At 58.7% G+C, this 12176-nt stretch overlaps 1 protein-coding gene and 1 long non-coding RNA gene across 4 annotated transcripts in view; one reads left to right on the top strand and one right to left on the bottom strand.

Annotated features, from left to right (window-relative positions):
- ASPSCR1 (ASPSCR1, UBX domain containing tether for SLC2A4) overlaps nt 1-268 on the bottom strand; it is a 25397-nt gene extending 25129 nt beyond the window's left edge. For both annotated transcript variants that reach the window (XM_025047026.1, XM_025047027.1), the window contains exon 1: nt 132-268. The gene's annotated coding sequence lies outside the window, so the exon portion shown is untranslated. The remainder of the gene's footprint in view (nt 1-131) is intronic.
- LOC107195714 lies at nt 112-6302 on the top strand. 2 transcript variants are annotated; one of them, XR_003046427.1, is made up of 3 exons: nt 112-244; nt 3646-3962; nt 5457-6302. It is a non-coding gene; the product is annotated as an uncharacterized LOC107195714 (long non-coding RNA). The 2 variants fall into 2 exon arrangements; XR_003046426.1 differs by lacking the exon at nt 5457-6302 and having other exon boundaries at nt 3646-5163.
- The last annotated feature ends 5874 nt before the right edge of the window (nt 6303-12176 follow it).

Below are 12176 nucleotides of genomic sequence, written 5' to 3' on the forward strand. Positions count from 1 at the left end.
ATATCCCTCAAATAAAACACCTAGAGTGATGCCAAAATTATAAAATGTATTAAAAATTGCCTAAAATGAGCTAATACTCTTTTATTAGTTACCAAAAGTTGGAGCTGACTGCCCGCCCCCTTTTTGCGCACCTGCCCCGCTCCGTCCCCTGTGGTCACGTCTGCCGTGGCGTGGTGTGAAACTCAGAGGATGGCTGAGGGTAAAGGCTTCAGACCGGGGAGAGCAGATTCAGCGACGGTCTCAGGTGAGCGTCCTGCTCTGCCAGCCTCTAGCCCGGCGCCGGAACTTGTCTGTGGAAAGTGGGGCAGGGGCGTGTGGGGGGCTGTCCCGCCTTCCTGTCCGCGTCACGCCCGACTCCTAGGCGCCTGCACGCTGACAAACGCGGACACCCGCATGCACGCACAAGAAAACGGGGCCCTCTGCGTAGCCTCTGCGGCTCCTCCTCGCTGTCCGGCGGCCCATGCAACTCTCGGCAACCTCGGGGCCTCGCGAGCCGCACACATCGTCGGGTCACCATGGGTCACTCCCCTCCCCTGAGGCCAGTGAGCATCACAGGATGTTGGAAATTTCATGTGGGGGCACTTTGGAGGGCATCTGGTCAAGCCCTCTTTACCCACTGGCTGAGAGAGGCGCCCGCTGACCTACCCCTGCCTGCGGTCATTGCCTTGTCCTGTCCACTCCGACCTGCGCCTGTGGGCCTCACCGTCTGCGTGTAGCTGGGCGCATGTGCCTTGGAGCAGACCCATTTCTGACTACTGCCTGGTCAGACTTTCCAGCCCCACCTTTCAGCCCATGGGGGCCCCACGTGCAGTTCTTTGGCAGCCAGGCCCCCTTGCTCCCCAAGTTGCCCCCAGCCTGGGCTCCCTAGTACGTCAGCCTTCGGGATTTCCGCAGAGCCTCACCTGCCTGCTCACTTCTGGGCCTGCTCACGTATTTACTGGCTGTCTCCACCCAGCGGCCTGGTCTGCCAGGCCCTCCACCACGCCACACGCAGAGCAGAGCAGGGCCTGGCATGGGCGGGTGCTCTGCAGACATCTGTCAGGAGTGACCCTTGATGGAGAGACAAGCAACACTCAACCCCCCCCAAGTGCACCTTCCCCTCCTGCTGCGGGTTCTCACCTGGTGGGGACAGGGCACCCTGGCAGTGGGGGGTGAGAGAGGCAGGGCAGGCCCACCTCCCCTTGGTGGCCTGGGTAGGCCAGAGCTGGTGAAGACCAGGCGAGACCCTGTGAAGCACCCGTGAAAACAAGCGAGCCCCAGAGACGACCCCGGATGCTGTATGGGGCCCTGGGGGTGCTTGACTCACAGCTTCACAAGCCTCCAGAGGCAGGAAACATCTAGAAATTTCCTTAGGCTTTTCCTTGAGCAGGGGTTTATTTCAGGCCAGTACCTAAAATTCAGGTGGCTGGACACAACAGGGCTACCACGCCCTCAGTGGGCCCAGTTCGAACCCGCAGGCGGGCGTGTGTGCGGGCTCTTCCTGGAAGGCGGCCTCCTGTGCTTGCCCTCCCCAGCCCTCACTGCAACGTGACACCTTCGCACAGGACTCTGCTCCAGCCTAGAGCTGCCCAGATTCCAGAACATGTCACAGCAGAGGCCTTGGAGGTGACGTAGTGTCAGAGGTCATCTTGGGCAGGTTTGCAAGACCGCAAAAGGGAGCCTTCATGTGGACGCTCCTGTATCTCAGGCCCTTTCCACAGCTCACATTTTTCTTTCCAAATCCGATATCTGAAAAAATAGTGAATCCAGATGCCCGTTAATGTTCGTAGCAGTTTTATCCGGAACAGCCCGAATGGGACTGAGCCCACGTGGGCTTCGGCGGGTGAGCAAGCCCACTCCCTGCGGCCCCTCCCCACCAGCCAGCAGGAGGGACGGCGCCCTGCTGCAGCACAAGGGGTCTCGGGCATACGCTGAGTTAGAGCCCGTCCCCAACGCTGCACACATGCCGTACGATTCCACTTCAGCCACGGAGGACAAGTTCAAGGGAGCTGGGGTCGGGGGAGGGAGTGACGCGGGTGTAGGTATAGGACGGCAGCGCCAGAGACCGTCGTGGAGACAGGGCTGTCCCGGATGTTGACACACCAACCCGCCGGTGACGAGAGCGTACGACACGACACGCACACACTGGGCACGGTGCAGCGCAGCGGGAAGAAGGTGGGTGCATCGTCTCCGTGCGAGATGTCGCTCTGTATCATTTCTCACGATCGCATGTGACTACAATCATCGCAATAAGAAATTTCAATTAAGCGATAACATCTACAAACAGGCTAAAATTTAATACAATAAACTACTTTTCAATGCGGCTCTATATCTCGAGCACGAAGGTGGACTACACTAACTTAACATCATGTCACTTTTGCTTCTCTTTCTGCGTTTCTATTTGCAGACGTATTTATATTTGAAAGTAAGTTGAAGAAATCCAGACACAAAAAAATCAGCAGCACCTCCTAAGATAAGGCCTTTCTCCTAGGCCGTCACCCAACAACCGACAGTCACGGGTACAACAACATTATCTAGTACACGGCCCATGTTAGAATTTCCCTGGTCCCCAGACGGTCCTCTAGAGCTGACCGTCACATCGGCTTGGCCGTCGTTGCTTTGCACCCCGTTCATCGACTTCAGTCCGTCCATCCTGGGTCTGTTTTAACTTCTCAGGACACTGACATTCGTGAAGCATCCAGACCTGTTTCCTTTAGAATCTTCCACAGGCTGGATTTGCCTGAGACTTTCTTGGGGTTAAATGTTTTGGGACAATGCAGCAGTATAGATGACAGCCCATCAGAATATCCAAGACATCAGTTCGTCCTGTCATGTGGGGATGTGACATCTACACTCTTTGTCTGCCAGATTCTTCCAGGTCCTTTGTAGAGTGAATAAGCCATAAATAGGATGTCTCCCCGGTAGCCACTTACCCAACAGTTTTGTCAGTGACGGTCCCTGCCTAAGCCCATCATTACATTTACCGTGACAAAATCATGACTTTTGTTGACTGAAAAACGATATCACCTAGGTGTTTTGTCACCAAAAGGATTTATTCGGGAAAAAGGATTTATGCAAGCCGGTACATGCAGACGGCAAGCCTCGTGCACACTCTGGCCGGCGTGTCAAGACGGGGGGCATTTATCCGAGGGAAAAGGAAGCAGACGGAAGGGGAAGTTAGAGCCACCGAGCCTTCGAATAAACAGAGTTCTTTCTGCAGGGCTCACGATTACGCGGGGCGTGAGACCTGCCCTTAGCCCCAGCTCCTCCCATCGCCCCCTTACTGATTGTGTTTGCCTCAACTTCTGGTTCGTCTTTAACACCTCCCAATTTTATCATTTCTTTTACATGTAATAGGCATTTTTTTTTTTTTTTTGGTCAAGAAAGGCTTCCCCTCCTTTTAAAAAAAATCCTTAAATATTAACATGAATCCATAGATTCTCTGTTTATGCAACTATTGTTTTCGATGCTCACATTGATCCAAATTGGGCCAGTGAGACCCCCTTCCAGCTGGCTTCAGTATTCCATTTTGGGGGGGTGGGATGGTTTTTATTTTTACGTTATTTCAAACTTAGAAGGCGTTTTCAAAAACAACACAAGGCGCTCCCGCGCACCTTTCAGACATCGCTCATTTCCATTCGCCTCGTTATTCCTCTCTCTCCACAGATACAACACTCTTCCCAAGCATTTGAGAGTGAGTTGGAGACGTTGCCTTTGCCACTAAATACATCAGTGTTCGGGCCGCCCTCTCGTAGAACCGCCAAACTGTGACGCGACATCGCACCGGGAAACCCGACCCCGGTGCCACACTCCGAGCTGACCCGCCCTCCCCCGTCTCGCTCTCATCTTTCCTGCTTCCTCTGTCGACGTAAGAAAGGTCCAAACCTTTGAAGGATTTTTAGGAGTCTGTTTGAACCAAACTGATGACAATGGCCGACAAGCGAAATCTCAATGGATTGAGAAATTGCTCCGGAGAATGGCGGGTTCGCAGCTTCTTTTATACGTTAGAATCAAAGGAGGGGCCCGCACGAGGGTTCCATGAGGTCCTTGGGTGCTGGCTTAGGGGCCGCGGGAAAGCGAGGTGGGAAGTGTCTGGGATTGGATAAGAGTAGACGAGGGACACACTTCTTCTGCACAGGTCAGCACATGACAGAGAGTAATTAACATTTGCAGCACAGAGAGACTGGAATGCGGGCAATGAGGTCACGGCGGAGGGTCTGTGCTCTGCGCCCCGCTGCCAGGGGCTGTGCCTTCAGGGCTCCGGAAAAGCAGGTCACTCAGACATTCCAACGTCATCTTGGACACACAAAGACAGCCGACAGGCTCCCGTGACGTGAAGACTGACCTTTGTTGAGGGAGCCACAGGCATAAGATGTGACTACGTCCACGACCCGCTTTTGGTTAGGGACTTCCTGCTCGGCCCGTCCTGTGTGGCCGCTTTGGTCTCAGGTTTGCAGGGCCCACCATGCAGGCCCCCCAGACATGTCAGGGGGAGCTCGTGCCCTTTTTCGTCCACGCTTTTGACCTGTTCCCATGACCCCGTGCACACCCTCACTTCTGCCTCACCGAACCGAGGCCTCCCCTGAGGCCAGAGCATCCCCTGCCCCAGCCCTTCAGAGAGGAGTGGGCTTTAGAAACCAAGGTCTGGAGCTGAGTGTGCTCGCAGCTGCTGGGGCGCCTCTGCTTCCGAGGCCGTCCCAGAGCACAGAGCTGGCACCCTGAGTTCACCCGGCTCGCTCTCACTCCGAGCCGCCCCTCGGTTTCTTCCTCCTCTTCCCGCATCCAGCGTTTGTATTTGGTTGATTCGTATGAAATTGCCAACATTCTACAAAAAATGGCCATGCCACACGGTTCGGCTGAACACCCCCTTCTCCATAGTGAGAACCCTCGCTCTTAGTACATGAAGATATTTTTTTGCTCTATTCCAAAATACTCTCCAAGTAGCTTCGGAATTCCTCCAGCCATCCTGCTACCAACCACAGACCCACTAAGGAAATTTCAAGATCCATTTGTAGTTATTTCTGTCCTCAGATTATATCCCACTAAAGAAGTACAGAGTGTTGTGTTCGAAAGTCCTTCGCGTGAATTCTGGTTGGTGTTTTCCGCTGCGTGGTCACGCTGATTTCACACACAGTTCGGCTCATGTATTTCTAAACAGTTGATGAACATCGATACATTACTGCATTTTAGCGTCTTTTTTCATCCTATTCGACTTAATGTTATGTTTCGATTATGCAAAATATTTATTTCATTCAAAAGTGATACATATAAGACCAGACAGCCAGAATAAGATGACTTCCTCCCTGTCCATTCCCACTCACCCCCCAGAAAGCCGTCTTTCAGGGCTGGGGTGACCCTCCTGTCCGTCTTTCAGGGCTGGGGTGACCCTCCTGTGTTCCTTTTTGCAAAGATGAGCACATGCGCGTATCAGGAAGCTGAGGGGACACAGATGCACATTGTTCCTTCTCACACAACAGGTGACGCAGGACGGACCCTCCTCGTGTGTTCTCTTCACCACAGCCCTCCCACGACCCCGCTCAGGACCACCTCCAGCACACAGCGTCCCCGGGAGGGACATAATGTAGGATGTCGCCGTGGCCAGCAGCCCAGGGTGCGGTCAGGGCACAAGGCTCAGATATCCCTGCCTGCACCGTCCTGAGCTTTGAAACTTCCTGGCTGCCTAGACCTCTGCTCTTCATCTGCAAATCAGCGGCGAGAGCGCCAAATTCTGGGGACACGGAGGCTCAGCGCAGGTGAGGCCCGCAGGATATCACAGGCATGCAGGGCGTCCCCAGTGGGCTGCGGGGAGCCCAGAGCCCGGCCAGAAGGCAAGTTTGGGGGCCTCGCCCCAGGCCACACAGACCCCCCTCAGGTCTGGCCAGGCTGGACCTAAATGCTGGGGGCGGGTGACAGGCATCACGTTCCCGTCATCATTAATGGGACCGGGACTGTATTTTCCAAAGAAGCTCTGTCTCAAACTGGTTTTATTAGGACCTCAGGTCATGTGTGACAGGTAAAAACATCCCCAGATGGCTTGGCAACCGGTGTCCCCTTACCTGTCTCCTTGGGAAAAGGTGTGGCTCATTCACAGAGCAAGTGGCTTCTGAGGGCGCCCTCTGTGCGAGGCCCTGGGGGGAGGCACAGCCCCTTCGCCACACCACACTTACAATCCAGCCAAACGCACTTGAGGCACATGTACGTGAGTATGCGTGTATGTTAATATATACATATGTATATATATAATTGTGGTAAAGTTGCATTTTTAATTTATCTTAAAATCTACTTTCCAATATAGATCCTTCTAGAAATTATCTGTATCATCAATAAGGCAGCGACTTCCCACTGTCCAGTGCCCGCCCGCACCTTTTCCTTGTTCTCTGCCCCCGACCTCATGTCGCCTCTGCCCCTGCCTCCAGAAGATGAGCCTGCTGTCTCGTCCTTGTGTCCCCTCTCAGGGAGAGGGCTCTGTCGAGTGAATTTGTGACCACCGTGGACCCCTCCTACACCACCCCCTGCCCCATGCGTAGAGCTGTCCCCCATCTAGTATCAATTAGTGGCCTCCAGGCAGAGCGGACACCTGGGCAGGATAGAACCTCAGCTCACACTCACCTGTGCAAGAGAGGTCACACTATCGATTTCACGAAACGAGAGTCTAAGTGGCCACCCTGCCAGCGGGCAGAACAGTCGACGCCCTCGACGGGGCCCCTGCTGAGCCTCGCTGGCCTCCTCTGAGACACGCAGCACGACACCCAGGTGGAGGCCGGTGGTGCCCCCGCAGAGCACGCTCAGCACCGTCCCCATCTGAGAGGCAAATGCAGCGGGGTCTGGACAGGGCAGGGATGGCCACCTTCCAGCTCCTCCCGCGGGCACCCTCCCTCCAGGCGGCTTCACAGCTGTTCCCAGGATCTGCTTTGAATTAAAACATGGCGTGGCCCTTTAAGAGAAGCATCCGCTGCCCCGCCGCCCGCCACCCCGCCGCCCCCTTTGATGTCGCTGGCGCTGAAAGGTTCCCAGGGGCGAGATCTGAGGGTTTGTTTCTGCCTCCCCAGAGGCCACGTGCGGATCACAGGGTGGGAGGGAGGGTGGGCCGAAGGTCACATGGCGGGCCGGCCTTGCTGGCCTGCAGCCGCTGGTGCAGTAGGCGCTGGGGACCAGCAGGCTGCACAGATGGGGACCAGCCGGCCTGGAGCCTCTTAGGGCGCAGCAGAGCCAGCAGCTGGGAGAGCTGGAGCAGCACTGTCTCCGGCCCTCCCCGCGAGGCCTGGGGCAGTCCGACCTCCCCCGTGCCCTTCCTCACCTGTACGGTGAGGGGCACACGCTGGCACCCTGGGGACTCCCGCAATACCCCAGAGGCCCCGTCTCCACCATGTGCAAGAAGGCCCTCCCATCCCCACGCCCGTCCTTCCCCCAGCTCTGGGATGTGGCATCTCCAGGTGGACCCTGGCGCCCCAGTTACCCTGGGTCAGTGCAGGCTGGCACCCCGGAGGGTCCGTGGGCATGGGGAGGGTGGAACGGGGCAGGGGTGCTGAGAGGCGAGCACATTCTGCCAAGTGACTGGTAGGGTCCGAGGTCCCCAGGGGTTGAGCCTGGGCGGGAACACCCTGCCTTAGTCCTCTGTTCACCGGCCGGGGGGCAAAGGGGCAGCAGAGTGACCAGAGCACCTGGGACTCAGCTTCTACCCGCAGCCCTGGGGGTGCTCACCCCTAAAGGAAGGGGCTCTGCCTCTCGGGTGCTCTCCGTCCTAGGTGAGGGGTGTGTGGGGTCCCTTCTGCCTGGTGGCCCCGAGGCTGCCCGTGCCGGGCCTGCAAACGCCCATCTGGTTCCCAGCATCAGGCCGAGGAGCTATCCGAGAAAGGCCTGGAGCTGACCTAGTGGTCTCAGCCCTCCACCCCCGGCCCCCACACGAGACAGCTCCAGGCGAGTGGCTTTGCTCATCAAGGTCCCAGGAGAGGAGGCTGATGGGGGTTCCTGCGAATGAATGGGGGGCCATGGGGAAACCAAATGGGGATTCAAACCCTGAGATTGCACGGCCTGGCCCCAAGGCCCCCCCGCCGGCTCAGAACCAACAGTGAGCGCTTGGCTGCCTGGGGAGCAGGGCCTCCCTAGGGGTGAGCCGCTGGGGGGAGGGGGGTAGTCTGCCCTGCTTCCCTGCCCTCGTGGGCCCCAGAGGCCGGCAGCTGGGGCTCGCAGCCGCCCAGGTGGCTGAGCGAGGCGGGGCGGCGGAGGCCAGCCGGCAGCAGCTGGGCCCCAGACGGCAAGCAGCAGCTGGAGCACAGAGCTGCCCTCACGCCGTGTGAGCCCCCAGGCCCAGGGCCCTCAAGGGGCCCCAGGAGGGAGCCGGCTGGCCATGCGATATGGGGCAGTCCCACACCCCATCGTGGGCGCTGGATATGGAGCTGCTGGACATCCTGAGGCCGTGAAGGCCAGGTGACCGGTCCCCGGTGGGACCCCTTGTGCCACTGGCTGCCCTCCCACCCACCTCTCTCTTCCTCCCACTGGCCTGGGCCCCAAGCCTGTCCCGACCTGAGCGCTAGCTCTAGTTTCCAGAACGTTCCATTTCTGACACTCTTTTTCCAAGAATTGGGCACGTGTCCCCACGCGGACCACAGCTCCCACTGGTTAGCTCTGTGCTCCTCTGGGACCCTGGCTCCTCCCTCAGAGCTTCCTCCCCAGAGGACCAGCCCCCCTTGCACCCCCATCCTACACCCTCCAGGCTCTCATTTTTCCAGGCAGGGACCTAAGCTCTGCCGGAAGCCACGACCACTCGCCCGAGTGGGAGCCAGGAAGCACTGCTCCTCCCCTGGCTGTGGCAGTGGTGCAGGCCCATCAGAGGAGGGTGAGTCCCGTGTCCAGTGTCCGTGCTGTCCATGGCCCCTGGGACCACTGCAGTGAAGCAACTGGGCCATTGTTCCTGCTCCTCGTCCCCAAGCCTGAGTGTCCGCCCTCCAGACATTCCATGAGCCCCCTGTGCCATGGACGGCAGCCTACTTTGGTCCCTGAGGGGTGGCCAGAATCCGCCCGAGAGTAGTCACATCACCTATCACGTGCTCACTGTTCCTGCACGTCCTGTCTCGTTCATGCTCCCATGACCCTCGGAGGCACGCACAGGTGAGGGACCTGGGGCCCAGAGACCCGGCCTTGGGCCCAGCGGGGGCAGAGCCAGGCCCTGGGTGCAGAATCGGGCACTACCATGTCCCCCATGTGCGGTCCCGTAGCCTTCTGTCTAATGAGCCACTGGGGGCACGAGACATCCCTCGGCCCATGAGGATTTCTAGAACGAGGCCAGCCCACCCAAGGCACTCCGTTCACCTGGCACCGCAGTCACCTGGGGCCTGGCGTTCAGCCCACTGACCATTGCTGCCTGACACACCAGTGCTTTTTTTAAGGTAAAATTCACGTGACGTAGAACTACTCACTATAAAGTGAACGGTTCACGGCGCTTAGCACACTCACAATGTTGTACGCCCACCACTGCAATCAATTTTAGAACATTTTAACATTTTCATCACCCCAAAAAGTAGCTCTGTCCCCATTGGCAGTCACTTCCATCCTCCCTGTGCCCCCGGCAACCAGTAGTCTGCTTCCCGTCTGTGGCGGTGCCCGTTCTGGACATTTCCTATCAATGGGATCACACGACGCGTGGCCTTTGTGTCTGGCACATCTCACTGAGCGGAATGTCTTCAAGGTCCATCGTGTTGCAGCAGGTGTCAGAGCCTTTCCATGACCGGCTACTGTTCCACGGGCTAGATGGACCCCGCTACATCTATCCAGCCTTCACGGAGGGACATCTGGGTGTTTCCATCTTTTGCTGACCGTGAATAGAGCTGCCGTGAACATTCATGCACGAGCTTTTGTTTGCACACCTGTTTTTAATTCTTGTGAGGATAGGGGTGGGACTGCCGGGTCACACGGTACTCTAACGCACTGGGAGCCGCCAGGCCGCAGGGTGCTCGTCCCCAGCAGCCGTGCACGGGTCCCAGTTTCTCCACATCCTCGCCGACACCTGTTATTTTCCATGTTTTTGATCACAGCCATCCTGCTGGGTGTGGGGTAGGATGTGACCCAACGCTGTTCAAACCCGGGTCCCCCTCCTCCCTGGTCAGGGCCGCAGTGGCCGCTGGGCTGGGCGCAGGCAGCCTGGGAGCAGAGGCCTGGCTCGCTGGACCCCACCGGACTTCAGGACTGAAAACCGAGTGTGGGAGTCCGAGGCGCAGAGGGCAAAGCTAGCCTCTGGGGAGGGGACGCAAGGACAGAGCCGGTCTGTCCGAGTCAAGAGGAAGACGCGGTGAGAGCAGCCAGCGTGTCTCGGGCCGCCAAGGAAGAGAAACGGGGCAGGGGGAGGTGGCACACGGGCCGGGAACGCTGGGGCGGCTGGTTTGAGCGTCTTCACCCCGCTAGTAGTCTGCAGTGAACGCCGACAGGAACTCATTTGGGTCCAACGTGCAGGCTAAATCGCATTACAGCAAACGCCAGGGAATGTAACGTGTATGCTCGTCCCCGATCCCGGAATGTCTCTGGCGGTCATAGCTGCGTGCTGAGCGCCTTCACGCATGGGCTCCCGTAATCCCACAACGGCCCTCTGACGGAGGTACGGTCATTGCCCCACTTTAAAGAGGAGGAAACGGAGGCACAGAGAGAGGTCACGGCCCAGCCCGGGACCCCCCGCCGGGACTCGGCTCCGAGCCGGGTGAGTGTGGAGGCCAGGCAGCCATGCCGCCCAGCCGGGAGCGGCATTTCCTGGCCTGGGACTTGGGGTAACAGTCCGGAGGTGGAGGGTTCTCCCCAGTGCCTCGGTCGGCGGGGGTGGGGAGCGCACAGCTGGAAGGGACTGCAGGGACTGTTCAGTCGCAAGCCTGGCCCTTAAACCAATCCCGCGACATGGTATCTGCAGCGTGAACGTCCAGGTGGACGCAGCGTGGACGCAGCGATACCGTCGGCTTCCCTGAGCCTCAGTTCCCCTCATCAGGAAAGTAGACACACAGCCACCCCTGGGAGGACCTGTCCTCTCCTGCATCGAGTGACCTCAGCCCAGGCTGACCTCCAGGGCCGCCCAGCCTGACCTGGGGCTTTGAGGTCTACGTGACAGCACCTCACAGCCCTCAAATGCTCACGCGGCCCCTCCTGAGGGCCCTGTTCGGTGTCCCTCTGAAAGACTGCGCTCTTTCAGAGCCTGCCCAGGGCAGCCTGCTGGGTGTGTGCAGGGTGGCTGTCATAACTTCCTAATCTGCAGCTCATCAGCCAGCCCGAGGACTGGAAAGGACAAGGGGCCCTGTAGCCCTGTCGCCCGCGGACTGTGAGGGCGGGGCGCCTCGGCCTCTCCGGCTTCCTGCAGGTGCCTCGCCTCCCGGGGTACACAGCCTCCCCACTGCCCTGAATCAGGAGGGGGACTCAGGAAGGTCTGCCCAGGTCCAGACCCCTGTCCCAAAAGGCGAGGCCTGTTTCCTGTCTTTACAAAAAGTGTGCCGGCAGCCACCGGGCTGCAGATGGGGGCGGGGCGGGGGCGATGGCAAGAGGTCCACCATGGCTGCTGGCACTTCAGGGGCGTGGAGGGTGAACAAATGCGTTCCTGTCTTTTGTCTCCCCACCCACCGGGTAGAAACCTACTAAGTAAACACCTGCCTCTCTCATTTTGATTTCTGACAAAGAATCTCCTTCTGTCTGCGGAGAGATACGTGAGGTGCGCTGCGAAGGTGAGCTGCGCTGCGAAGGTGAGCTGATGGGCAGGTACCGCGTTTCGTGGAGGTCACTGAGCAGACACCAAGCCGGGAGCTCTTCCATCCTCTCCTCCCCCCCAGTGGCCCCGGAACAGGGAGAGATTTGGGGGCCCCTCCCGGGGGCGCGCTGCGGCCAGGACACACAGGGGGGGGATCCAGGACCCCACCCAGGCTCATCGACCTCGGAAGGTGACAGCGCCCCCTCTGGCCCCACTGCCTCCGAGGGCCGCAGAGAATCTGTCCACCCAGGCGGAGGACAAGACGACTCCCCCAGGCTCCCTGCAGGGGCACGTGGTCCCTCGGGCAGGTCGCCTAGGGTGTCCGAACTTTGCGCCACACCTGTCCGCTTCTCCGGGAGGCCCCGGGCGCCGCTACTGCCCTTCGACGCGGAGCCCTGTGCCCGCTGTCGCTTTGATCCCGGGGGCCCCGCTGGATAAAAGTCCCGGGCGTCTAGGCGCCAGCGTCAGAGGGGCAGGCAGCCGA

The sequence above is a fragment of the Pteropus alecto genome, unplaced genomic scaffold (assembly GCF_000325575.1).
Source record: "Pteropus alecto unplaced genomic scaffold, ASM32557v1 scaffold134, whole genome shotgun sequence".
Lineage (NCBI taxonomy): Eukaryota > Metazoa > Chordata > Mammalia > Chiroptera > Pteropodidae > Pteropus > Pteropus alecto.